General features: G+C 36.4%; 1 non-coding gene across 1 annotated transcript; it reads right to left on the reverse strand.

Annotated features, from left to right (window-relative positions):
• Positions 1-632: 632 nt before the first annotated feature.
• Positions 633-703, reverse strand: TRNAC-GCA (transfer RNA cysteine (anticodon GCA)). Its single transcript has one exon. It is a non-coding gene; the product is annotated as a tRNA-Cys (tRNA).
• Positions 704-14170: the final 13467 nt, after the last annotated feature.

A 14170-nucleotide genomic window follows, 5' to 3' on the forward strand; every position in this document is an offset into this window, starting at 1 on the left:
TATTTTGTATTTATTATGCATAGAATACATTAACCACTCAAATAAAATAGACTTTCGAAATGCGGATATATTTGAATTAAAGGAATTGGTATGGTATTAATTAAAAGGAAATGAAATAAAAAATATTGAATAGAAAAATTTAATAACCTAGCTAGAAAACAATTGATACAGTTGGATCCCCCACCTTAATTAGTCGTACCTTTAAAGTCCACTTCTTCCCCATACTACGAGAGAAAAGGAAAATGTGAAAACTACCATTAAAGCAGCCCAAGCAAGATTTACTATATTCATGTGAATTTTTTCTCCTATCTCTATAAAAAATATCACTATGAAGGAATTATTTTACTATTGTTCACTAATTCTTGTTGTTTTTTTTGTATTAATCTAATCACTGAGAATACTAGAAACTATAATAACTATATATATTTATTTAAATCGCTGGTACAGAGTCAAAGGGGGATTCGATTTTGCACTAAAACTATTATATTAACACGAAACAATTCAATAAATTCTATTAGAACATTAAACAAGTTTTGATCAGATTTTTAGTAGAGTCGGAAAACATTACAGATAAATTCTTTTTTCCTCTCATTTTTTAATTAAAATGTCAAAATTAAATTCTCTTGTCGATCAGGCGACACCCGGATTTGAACTGGGAAAAAAGGATTTGCAGTCCCCCGCCTTACCGCTCGGCCATGCCGCCAAAACGATATATATATGAGTAACAAATTAGTATTTGCAATTTGTGAAGGTCGTTCTAGCTATATACGAAATTCTTAATTAATAATAAAATAAATTATTCCATTGATAACTTCATAGATTTATAGAATCTGTTACTATAACTAATTTACTAAATCACGCAAAAAACAAAAAACCCAGAAATATTAAGTGATTAGTCGATATTCAAAATAAAAGATTTAACAGAAAATTGAAAAATAGATGGTTGAATCAAAATAATTCCTTTCAAGTTCTATTTATTTTGAGGGCAATATAAATATTCTATTATGTTCTATCAACACATTAAAAAGATTATATGAGATATCTTCCGTGAAAATAGGTCAACATCTCTATTGGCAATTAGGAGGGTTCCAAGTGCATGCCCAAGTACTTATAACTTCTTGGGTCGTAATTTCTATCTTATTGGTTTCAGCCATTTTAGTTGTTAGAAATCCGCAAACCATTCCCACTTTTGGTCAGAATTTCTTTGAATATGTCCTCGAATTCATTCGAGATGTAAGCAAAACTCAGATTGGGGAAGAATATGGTCCGTGGGTTCCCTTTGTTGGAACTATGTTCTTATTTATTTTTGTTTCAAATTGGTCGGGGGCTCTTTTGCCTTGGAAAATAATACAGTTACCTCATGGGGAGTTAGCTGCACCCACAAATGATATAAATACTACTGTTGCATTAGCTTTACTTACATCAGTAGCATATTTCTATACGGGTCTTTCAAAAAAGGGATTAGCTTATTTTGGTAAATACATCCAACCAACTCCAATCCTTCTACCAATTAACATCTTAGAAGATTTCACAAAACCCCTGTCGCTTAGCTTTCGACTTTTCGAAAATATATTAGCTGATGAATTAGTAGTTGTTATTCTTGTTTCTTTAGTACCCCTAGTAGTTTCTATACCTGTCATGTTCCGTGGATTATTTACAAGCGGTATTCAAGCCCTTATTTTTGCTACTTTAGCTGCGGCTTATATAGGTGAATCCATGGAAAGCCATCATTAACTTAACAAATTTAGGAAATAGTCTTTTTTTTTTTTTAGTTTCTAGTTTAGTTTGACTCACCACAATATATGTGCGGCTAAAGATAATATACTTAGGTAACAAAAATACATAAAAGAAAAACAAATAAGTTTTGAATTTTGATTCTATTAATTGAATATTCATAAATACGAGGTTAAATTAAATACAATCAAAGTATAAATAAATATATGATTTGGTAAAAAAATAGAAAAGATTACTTGAGAGCTGTAAAAAAAATAGGAAAAACATCTTTTAAATAATGAATCTTTTTCCTATTTTTTTTTTTACTAAACTAAAAAGAATTTTTGTTTTCAATTTTTTTCAATAACTTTTTTGTATTGTTTTTATTGTATTTTATTTTGTTCATTCAATCTATAACATAAATATTTTTTTTACATTATAATATAGATCTAATTTTAATATTATTTGATTAGAGTCTATTAATGTTCTAAATGTAAATATTAAGAACTTTAACTTTGAACTTTGTAGGATATTTCCATTTATGACATGTGATTAAAAAGGATATTACATAAAACTAGAACGTATTTGTATTTCATTCATATTCAATTCAACAATAAATAAAAATTTCATTTAGATCACTCAAATTTCTATATTTCGTTGCAAAGATTTAGTTCTTCGGTCGAACGAATTTTTTTAGATTGATTATACCATATGGATATAAATGAGAATATAATCAAAAAGAAGAAAAGGGCTAGCAAAAACCTAAGACTAAGATTTGAAAGAAGAGTCAAGCCGGGGTGTATATAATAAAATTATAATATAATAGCTAAAGGGCAACTCTTTCTTTTTTTTAAGTCTTTTGAAAGGTTTCAAAGAATGCTTCTCGAATCCAATTGAATACACAAACAATTGCTTTACGGTATAGAAGAAATACATGTATATGTGATACTAGATATTGGATGTTAGCGAATTATCTAGAAACCAACTATAAATATAGTTATCCAAATTTGTCTTGCTACTGTCAATTTTGATAGGGATTCAAAAAAACGAAGCCCTTCTATATTCATCTGTAATTATGAATTGAATTTTGATGAATGACTAACGAAATTGAATCAAGAAAACTCTAAAAGAAAAGAATGGTTCCAAAATTTTATTTTAAGGGAAGATAAGAACTAAAGTTGTATGGATTTACAAAAACTATGGGAATGGAAAAATAGAGAAATATCGAAGTAGTTCCAACAATTCAATAAATATTCTTTCTTTATTTTTTTCTTCATTTTTTTTCTCAATTATTTTGACTGAATAAATCTTAATTATTAATTGAAAAATTCAAGTCAAAATTAGTTGCTTGTATCATTAACCATTTCCCCTTTTTTGGATGAGAGGAACTTATCATGAATCCACTGATTGCTGCTGCTTCCGTTCTTGCCTTTTCGATCAATTTATTATTTTTTGTCAATCCTGTAAGACTTAAACTCTTTTGATTTGCCATAAGATCTAGATTGAGTTCTCCTCTTTGAATAAAGCTTATAGCAATCTCTTTTATATTATTTTTCAACATAATCAGGAGACAATAAATTTTAATCTTTTAGACTTATTAGAGGTTATTATTTTTCATTATCTTTTTGTCATTCCTTCCCTTCTGTTTCCTTTCCTTTTTGTTTCTCTATTTTCTTGCTAATTCCAATTTGTTTGGTCCAATTCCCTAAATCCAATCTTCCCCTTCTATGCAACTGGATTGTACTATGATAGTGCTTTTGCCACCTAGGGAATCGGAATGCTTCCCACGCTTCCCTTTCTCCTAGCATTTCGTCTAATTTTGATTCCAGCTAATCGTTGTTTATGCTTCTTACAGGCTACAGTAACGATTGATCCTCTTGTCTAATAATCACAACGATAGCGAAAAATGGTATGCTTTCTAGTGTAATATTGCCACAAAGGATATTTGTCAAGAGATATTTTTACCCGTTTTTCTAATACAGCCAGCATGAATGTCTGTCTTCTATATATGTTGTAATGGAAACTATATTTTCCTTTAGGAAGTAATTGAAGCCCAGTAATTCTGATATGAAAATACTTGATTTATGTGATGCTATTTTCAGCAAAAATAGTTCTATTGACTGAATCTAATGTTTCATCCTTTTAACTCCAACGTTATTTGTGGCATAGAAGTATTTTACTTCTTTGAAATTTCTAAAGTTGAAATTTTTTCAGCATTTTAAAGGGAACTCATATTGAGAAGTAGTGAAATAGCAACCTTTGATGCCATCTTCAATTTCAGGTAACCCCCTAAGTTGTGTTCCCTTTTTTCCCTGTTTTCCATATCACCATTGAAAGTTGTTCATTTTTTATAACATTATTTTAATTCAGAATTGGAATATCTTAATAAGATTTCATATTTTCACCATTGACTGAAACTTAATGCTCTATGATCACTGACGGAAATGCAACATCATTTTCAGCTATCAAGAAGAGGATGGAGAAGGATATTGATGAAGTTGGAAAGATTTCACATGGTGTCAAAACAAAACTAGAAGCTATAAACAGAGATGTAATGAGATGAAGATAATGACTTGATGTTTTAGCAGATTTTTGTCCTGAAATTTCAAACATATGAGGAATTTTTATATGGTCTTGTTATTTGCATAACTAGTATAGTTGAACAATACATTGAGTTTATGTTTTGAATTATACTTGATGTATCAACATACTTTGATGTATGGTTGTTACTTATTATTATAGTTGATGTATCAATACACTTTGTTTATGTTTTGAATTATATTGACTTGCTTGTTTATAGTACTTTTCTTTTAGTTTGATAATACGATGAATTTGTTTATTTTTTGAAATATTATAAATATTCGAACACAAATTAGATAAAAATTTATATTTATTAAATTTATATTTATTTTTTATAAAAACCGGTTTATTTTGCAATGAAAAATCTAAAATAAAAATTATTTTTGATGAGCGAATATTTTATACGCTTTTTGGTATCATTTTCATATAGTTTCATTATGTTTTGTTTAAGTTTTATTATATTTTCATAGGTTTTAGTACAAAATTCATATTTTTGGATTCTACTTTGAGTTTGTGTGTTTTATGATGATTTCAGGTGTTTTCTGGATGAAATTGAGGAGCTTTGGAAAAAGTCTGATTCAGAGACAGAAATGACTGCAGATGCTGTCAGATTCTGACCTCAATGCACTAGAAGGCGCATTTCTGGAGCTACAGAAGTCCAAATGGAGCACTCTCAATGGATATGGAAAGATAACATCCAGGGCTTTCTAGAAATATATAATAGTCTATACTTTTCTCTGGAAATGAAGGCCCAAACTTGGCGTTCAACGCCAGCCACAAGCCCCATTCCGGGCGTCCAATGACCAAAAGGGGGCAGCTGGCGTCCAATGCCCATTCAGGAGTCCAAAGCTGGCGTTGGATGCCCAAAAGGGAGCACGAACTCGTGGCTTCACTCAAGCTCAGCCCAAACACTCACCAAGTGGGCCTGGAAGGTGGATTTTTGCACTACAAGACCAGTTTATCTTATTTCTGTAATTCTTAGTTAGCAGATTAGTATATATAGGAGGAGATCACCCTTGTGTAGGATCTTCTTCTTCCTCCACTTTTACATTCGAATACTATTCTATGTACAGTGTGAGTCACAAACCTCCTAGGTTAAGGTTAGGAGCTCTGCTGATTCTTATGGATTAATAATATCATTGTTCTATTTCAATCTTTGCTTGATTCTATTCTAAGATGTATCTTCGTTCTTCATCCTAATGAATTGGGAGTGTAACTTGACCGTCATTCCTATTTTAGATGGGTTCTTGCAAGTCCTTGACGGGATAGTACTGAACCACATGCTTGATTATACATCTCTTAGACGGCTAATCTACGACTTCGTTGGGTACTTGGAGACATCAGCACAGCCGAGGTATGAGGCAATTAGGGCCTTTGTGGTATAGGGTAGAATCACGAAGCAGCATTCTCTGATATGAAAGATTCGACCTTGTCTGTGGCATTTTGAGTAGGATCACCAAGGGAATGGACTGCTAGAGCTTCACCCCCATTCAGATTGGATGACCACTGACCCGGCGTTTGATTTGAAGCAGAGGAGATTAATGACCGCTGACCCAGTGTTAATCATTTACCTCCTGCCATGGAATGAATCAATCAGAAGTTGGAGTAGATGGTGAGAAAAGTTGATCTAGAAGGAAAAAGCATCTCTGAAGCCTCAACCATTCTCATACCATTGATTTCACACCTATCTAGTAACGTTTTACTTATTTATTATGTTTTATGCGTTTTTCCACAACAATCATCTTTTCTATCCGTCTGACTAAGATCTAAAAGATAACCATTACTTGTTCAAACCAACAATCTCCGTGCGATCGACCCTCACTCACCTAAGGTATTATTTGGACGACACGGTGCACTTGCTGGTCTATCTGTGCGAATATTGCGGAGTCAATTTCGTGCACCAAATTTTTGGCGCCGTTACCGGGGATTGTTCGAGTTTGAGAAACTACCGGATTATCTTGTTGCTTAGATTAGGTACTTTTTACTTTTGTTTTATGTCTTTTGTTTTCTTTTTTTTTTTCAAAATCTTTTTCAAAATCCATCTTTTCTTTGTCTTTTGTTTGAGTCTATTGTCAGTTCTTAAGTTTGGTGTCCTTTGTGTGTTCTTTATTTTCTTTAAATTTTCAAAACTGTTCTTGAGTGTTCTTCTTGGTATTCAAGTTGTTCTTGTTTCTTTTCTTTGTTTGATCTTAAAATTTTTAAGTTTGGTGTCTTTTGGTGTTTTTCTTTTTAATTTTCAAAAAATTAGTGTCTTTGACCTAAAAAATCTTAAGTTTGGTGTCTTTTAGTTGTTTTTCTCTTTCTTTATTAATTTGAAAAAATAAAAATATTTCTTTTATGTTTATTCAAATTTTCGAAAATCTTGCTTTCTTTTCTTATTTTGATTTAAAAATTTTAAAGGTTGGTGTTTTCTCGCTAGTAAAGTCAAATTTCAAATCTTATCTTTTTAAAACTTTTCAAATCTTTTCTTTTAATTTGATTCTTTCTTATCTTATCTTTCTTTTAAATTTTAAAATTTAAAACTTTTTCAATTTCAATTCTTTCTTTCCTCTTTTTCGAAAACCACCTTTTTATTTTCAAATCTTTTTAGTTAATTAGCTTTTAATTTCCTTCTTATTTTTGAAATTTAATAGTTGAATAAAATAAAAATAAAATATTTTAATTCTAGTTTTCTTTTTTACTTCTTAATATCCAAATTCTCCTACCTTTCTTCACCATGAACCCAAATAGGAATGAACAGTTTAGAAGAACTTTGGGGTCCTATATGGCCCCCACTCTTGATTTTTATGGGAGAAGTATCAGCATACCCCCACTGGAGCAAGTAATTTTAAGCTAAATCCTCAGCTTATTACTCTGGTACAGCAAAACTGCCAGTACTCTGGACTTCCACAGGAAGAACCTACTGAGTTCCTGGCAAACTTTTTACAAATTGCTGACACAGTACACACTGAGGGAGTAGATCAGGATGTCTACAGACTGCTACTCTTTTCCTTTGGTGTAAGTGATCAAGCAAAGAGGTGGTTAGATAACCAACCCAAATCTAGCTTGAAAACATGGAAGTAGCTAGTAGACAAGTTTCTGAATCAATACTTTCCCCCAAGAAAGTTGACCCACTTAAGGCTGGACATCCAAGGCTTCAAGCAAGAGAATAATGAATCTCTTTATGATGCCCGAGGGAGGTATAGAAGAATGCTATGAAAATGCCCCACTAAAATGTTTTCAGAATGGGTGCAATTAGACATCTTTTATTATAGCCTCACAGACATAGCTAGGATGTCTCTAGACCACTCTGCTGGTGGTTCTATACATATGAGGAAAACAATTGAAGAGGCTCACAAACTTATTGAGACAATTGCCATGAACCAGCATCTGTACTGGATTGATGAGACTTCCATAAAAGGAGAGGTTAAGGCAATATGTACTGAATCTAACCCTCTAGAACAAAATGGCCCATTGACTCAACAGCTACACTCCTTTGCACAGCAGTTACTGGAACTGCAAGAGGCTTTGCGAGAAACTCATACTTCTAATAGGAATCTAGAAGCACAGCTGAGTCAAACTAGGCAGCAATTATCTAAGCAGATAAAAGAAGAGTGTCAGGCTATTCAACTGAGGAGTGGAAAAATATTAAACACCAAACCTCAGAACAACAGGAGACCAAGAGAAGAAAAGCTGACACAAGGTAACCAGACTGCAATCCAAGATACCTCTGATGGCATAGAACGCCCAGAGAGGAATGTCATTGGCGTTCAACTCCAAGAAGGGGGCAGCACTCCTAGCGTTGAACGCCCAAGAAGGGACAATGTTCCTGGCGTAGAATGCCAGGAAGGGAGCAGTAACCGTGGCATTGAACGCTCAAAAGAGAACAGTGTTCCTGGAGTTGAACGCTAGGAAAGGGGTAACAAGGGCGTTGAACGCTCAAACAGGGATGATCAGATACATACAGGTGCTGATAAGACCCTTCCTAAGCAGGCCAATAAACCCCCATTTAGTTCTGTAGGCATTCAACCTACATCAACTAAAGTTGATGAATACAGGACCAAGATGCCATATCCTTAGAAGCTCCACCAAGCGAAAAAAGATAAACAGTTTGCCCGCTTTGCGGATTATCTCAAGACACTTGAGATCAAGATCCCTTTTGCAGAGGCTCTTGAGCAGATACCTTCTTATGCTAAGTTCATGAAAGACATCTTAAGTCATAAGAAGGATTGAAGAGAGGCAGAAACAGTCCTCCTCACTGAAGAATGCAGTGCAGTAATCCAAAAGAGCGTAACAGAGAAACTCAAAGATCCTGGTAGCTTTAGGATACCCTGCACCTTAGGGGATGCCTGCACAAAGACATCCCTACGTGATCTCGAAGCAAGTATTAACTTAATACCTGCATCATTAATAAAGAGGCTCTGTTTAACTAACGAAGTTAAACCTACCCGCATATATCTTCAACTTGCTAATAGCTTTGTTAAGCTTCCATCAGGCGTGATTGAGGACATGATTGTTAGGGTTAGACCCTGATGAGCGGATAATTTATACGCTTTTTGGCATTGTTTTTAGTATATTTTTAGTATATTTTAGTTAATTTTTATTATGTTTTTATTAGTTTTTATTTAAAAATCATATTTTTGGACTTTACTATGAGTTTGTGTATTTTTCTGTAATTTTAGGTATTTTCTGGCTGAAATTGAGGGACCTGAGCAAAAATCTGATTCAGAGGCTGAAAAAGGACTGCAGATGCTGTTGGATTCTGACCTCCCTGCACTCAAAGTGGATTTTTTGGAGCTACAGAAGCCCAATTGGCACGCTCTCAATTGTGTTGGAAATTAGACATCCTGGGCTTTCTAGCAATATATAATAGTCCATACTTTGCCCGAGATTTGATGGCCCAAACAGGCGTTCCAAGTCAGCCCAAGAATTCTGGCGTTTAACTCCAAAACTGGCACAAAAGCTGGAGTTAAACGCCCAAACTGGCACAAAAGCTGGCGTTTAACTCCAAGAAAAGTCTCTACACGAAAATGCTTCAATGCTCAGCCCAAGCACACACCAGGTGGGCCCGGAATAAGATTTCTACATTAATTACTGATTTCTGTAACCCTAGGCTACTAGTTTTCTATAAATAGGACCTTTTGCTATTGTATTTTCATCTTTGATAAGTCTTATGCTATCTTAGACACGTTTGGGGGCTGGCCTCACGGCCATGCCTAGACCTTGTTCTTATGTATTTTCAACGGTGGAGTTTATACACACCATAGATTAAGGTGTGGAGCTCTGCTGTTCTTCATGAATTAATACAAAGTACTATTGTTTTTCTATTCAACTCAAGTCTATTTCTTCTCCAAGATATTCATTCGTTCTTCAACTTGATGAATGTGATGATTCGTGACACTCATCATCATTCTCACCCATGAACATGTGCCTGACAACCACCTCTGTTCTACTAGCAATGGCTTGAATGCGTATCTCTTGGGTTTCTAATCTAAGATTGGAACCTTCGTGGTATAGGCTAGAATTATTGGCGGCCATTCCTGAGATCCAGAAAGTCTAAACCTTGTCTGTGGTATTCCGAGTAGGATCTGGGAAGGGATGATTGTGACGAGCTTCAAACTCGCGATTGTGGGGCGTGTGACAGATGCAAAAGGATCAATGGATCCTATTCCGACATGATCGAGAACCGACAGCTGATTAGCCGATGTTGTGACAGAGCATCAGGACCATTTTCACTGAGAGGACGGGATGTAGCCATTGACAACGGTGATGCCCAACATAAAGCTTGCCATGGAAAGGAGTATGAATGATTGGAAGAAGGCAATAGGAAAGCAGAGGTTCAAGGGGAACAAAGCATCTTCATACGCTTATCTGAAATCCACCAATGAATTACATAAGTATCTCTATCTTTATTTTATATTTATTTTTATCACCTTAAACTCCATAACCATTTGAATCCGCCTGACTGAGATTTACAAGATAACCATAGCTTGCTTCAAGCCGACAATCTCCGTGGGATCGACCTTTACTCACGTAAGGTTTATTACTTGGACGACCCAGTACACTTGCTGGTTAGTTGTGCGGAATTGTGACAAAGTGTGATTCACGTTTGAGAGCTCCAAGTCTTTGGCGCCATTGTTAATGATCACAATTTCGTGCACCAGACCCCCTGTTTTCCCCACAGATTTTGTGGTGCTGAAAATGGACGAGCACAAGAGTGCAGCCCTCATTCTAGGAAGACCCTTCCTAGATACATGACAAACCTTCATTGACGTTTAGAAAGGGGAAGTAACCCTGAGAGTCAATGAGGATGAGTTTGTGCTAAATGCTGTCAAAGCCATGCAGCATCCAGACACTCCAGAGGAGTGCATGCGTATTGGTATCATTGATTCCCTGGTGGAAGTGAATATGGCTGAGACACTCGAAGAAGAGCTGGACGACATCTTTTATGATGCCCAGCCTGATTTAGAGGAACTAGAGGAAATAAAGGAGCCTTTGAAAACTCCTAAGGAAGAGAATAAACCTCCTAAACTTGAGCTCAAGCCATTACCATCATCCTTGAAATATGCATTTCTAGGAGGCGGAGATACTTATCCCGTGATTATAAGCTCTGCCTTAGAGCCACAGGAAGAAAAAGCACTAATCCAAGTGCTAAAGACACACAAGACAGCTCTTGGGTGGATAATAAGTGACCTTAAGGGCATTATCCCAACCCGATGCATGCACAAGATCCTGCTGGAGGATGATGCCAAACCAGTGGTACAACCACAAAGGCGACTGAATCCAACAATGAAGGAGGTGGTGCAGAAGGAAGTCATAAAATTATGGAGGCTGAGATTATTTATCCCATTTCTGATAGCCCCTGGGTGAGCCCTGTCCACGTTGTTCCCATAAAGGGAGGCATGACAGTGGTTCATAATGAAAAGAATGAACTGATTCCCACAAGGATAGTTACAGGGTGGCGTATGTGCATTGACTACATGAGGCTCAATAACACCACCAGAAAGGATAATTTTCCTTGGCCATTTATAGACCAAATACTGGAGAGACTGGTAGGTCATGCATTCTACTGCTTTTTTTATGGCTATTCAGGCTATAATCAAATTGCAGTAGATCCTCAAGACCAAAAAAAGACAACATTTACATGCCCAAATGGCATGTTTGCTTATAGGTGGATGCCATTTGGCCTGTGCAATGCACCTGCCATCTTTTTGAGGTGTATGCTCTCCATCTTCTCTGATATTGTGGAGAAATTCTTTGAAGAGTTCATGGATAACTTTTCCATCTGGCCCTAGTTCTCAAACAAGGCCAAGAGACAAATCTGGTTTTAAATTGGGAAAAATACCACTTCATGGTGACTGAAGGAATTGTTCTTGGGCATCGGATTTCGAACAAGGGAATAGAAGTGGATCAAGCTAAGGTGGAGTAATTGAGCGATTACCACCACCCACTAATGTCAAAGAAATCAGAAGTTTCCTGGGACATTCTACAGGAGGTTTATGAAGGATTTTTCCAAAATTGCAAAACCCTTGTGCAACTTACTAGCTACCGACATTCCATTTGTCTTAGACCAAGAGTGGCTATAGGCCTTTGAGACTCTGAAAGCTAAGCTTATCACTCTGCCTGTTATCTCTGTACCCAACTGGGACCTACCATTCGAACTAATGTGTGATGCCAGTGACCATGCCATTGGTGCAGTTCTGGGGCAGAGGCATGACAAGCTTTTGCATGTCATTTATTATGCCAATCGTGTTCTAAATGATGCGCAGAAGAACTACACTACCACAGAGAAGGAATTACTTGCAGTGGTTTATGCCATTGACAAGTTCAGATCCTATTTAATAGGATCTAAGGTCATTATCTACACTGACCATGCTACTCTCAAATATCTACTCACCAAGCAGGATTTTAAGCCTAGGCTGATATGATGGGTATTACTCCTGCAAGAGTTTGATATAGAAATCAGGGACAGAAAAAGGGTCAGAAAATGAAGTGGCTGACCACTTGTCTCGGATTGAACCAGTAGAAGGGACATCTTTTCCCTTTACTGAGGTTTCTCAAACCTTCCCAGATGAGCAACTCTTTGCCATCTGGACGACACCTTGGTTTGCAGATATTGCAAATTACAAGGCTATAAGATTCATCCCCAAGGAATATAGTAGGCAGCAAGCCCGAAAACTCATTCATGATGCCAGATACTACTTGTGTGATAAACCATATCTCTTTAAGAAATGCTCGGATGGGATAATCCATCACTGTGTGTCTAAAGAAAAGGCACATAAAATCCTATGACATTGCTATGGCTCTGATTATGGAGGACATTTTGGAGGAGAGCAAACAGCCATTAAAATTCTCCAAAGTGGTTTCTACTGGCCTACACTTTTTAAGGATTCCCGAGAATTTGTCCGTCGATATGACAGTTGCCAAAGGGCTGGCAATTTCCCTTACGGTCACGACATGCTTCAGCAAGGAATCCTAGAGATTGAGCTGTTTGATGTATGAGGTATAGACTTCATGAGTCTTTTTCCATCCTCAGACTCAAACACCTATATCCTCGTGGCAGTGGATTATGTGTTTAAATGGGTTGAGGCAATTGCATCACCCACAAATGACACTAGAGTAGTGATGAAGTTCCTCCAGAAGAACATCTTCAGTAGATTTGGTGTCCCTCGGACACTGATCAGTGATGAAGGAACTCATTTCTGCAATAAACAGCTTGACTCTGTACTGAACCGATATGGAGTTCGCCACAAAGTGGCCACCCCATATCATCCATAGAAAAATAGGCAAACTGAAGTCTCAAATAGAGAACTAAAGAGAATCCTTGAAAGAACGGTAAATACCTCTAGAAAGGATTGGGCAAGAAAGCTTGATGATGCTCTCTGGGCATACAAATCAGCTTTCAAGACCCCTATAGGAACGTCACCATATCAATTAGTGTATGGAAAGGCGTGCCACCTGCTAGTAGAGTTGGAACACAAGACTTACTGGGCAACCAAACTCCTAAACCTTGATGCAAAAGCAGCAGCAGAGAGAAGGTCGCTCTAGCTAAATGAGTTGGATGAATTTCGACTTGCTGCATTTGAAAATGCAAAAATTTATAAAGAAAGGGCCAAGAAGTAGCATGAAAGAAAGATTTCTTCCAGAGTCTTTGAGACTGGACAGAAAGTTCTGCTCTTCAATTCTAGACTGAAGCTCTTCCCTGGAAAGCTCAAGTCACGTTGGACAGGACCTTTTCTGATCACTAATGTATCACCCTATGGTCATATAGAACTCCAGAGTAATTACTTTGATCAAAGATTTACTGTTAATGGCTAGAGAGTGAAATATTACTTGGGTGGTGAAGTTGAGCAAGAGAAATCCACCCTGTTGCTGACATAAGCGCAGTAAAGTCTAGCTAAATGATAGTAAAGAAGCACTTGTTGGGAGGCAACCCAACCATAATTAAAGGTATTTCTGTTTTCATTAAGTATATTTCAATTATATCAGTTTAATTTTTATAATTGTTTCTTTAGGTTTGTGATCATGTGCAGTAGTTAAAATAGAAGCAGAGATAGTCAGAGCTAAAAACAGAGCACCCTGGGGAAAGCCCCTTGCTGGCGTCAAACACCAGACAAGAGGGAAAGAGAGGCGTTGAACACCACAATGAGGCAGCAAGACTGGCGTTGAACGCCAACCAGGGGATACTGGTTGGGCATTCAACGCCCTCAAGGAGTAGAAAGCCTAGCATTGAATGCTAGCCAGGGAGCATGGTGCACGAATTGTGAATCACACTATTCACAACTCGTACCACTAACCAGCAAGTGCACTGGGTCGTCCAAGTAATACCTTACGTGAGTAAGGGTCGATCCCACGGAGATTGTTAGTTTGAAGCAATCTATGGTTATCTTGTAAATCT

This window comes from Arachis ipaensis, chromosome B10 (assembly GCF_059453495.1).
Source record: "Arachis ipaensis isolate K30076 ecotype BB chromosome B10, ASM5945349v1, whole genome shotgun sequence".
Taxonomy (NCBI): domain Eukaryota; kingdom Viridiplantae; phylum Streptophyta; class Magnoliopsida; order Fabales; family Fabaceae; genus Arachis; species Arachis ipaensis.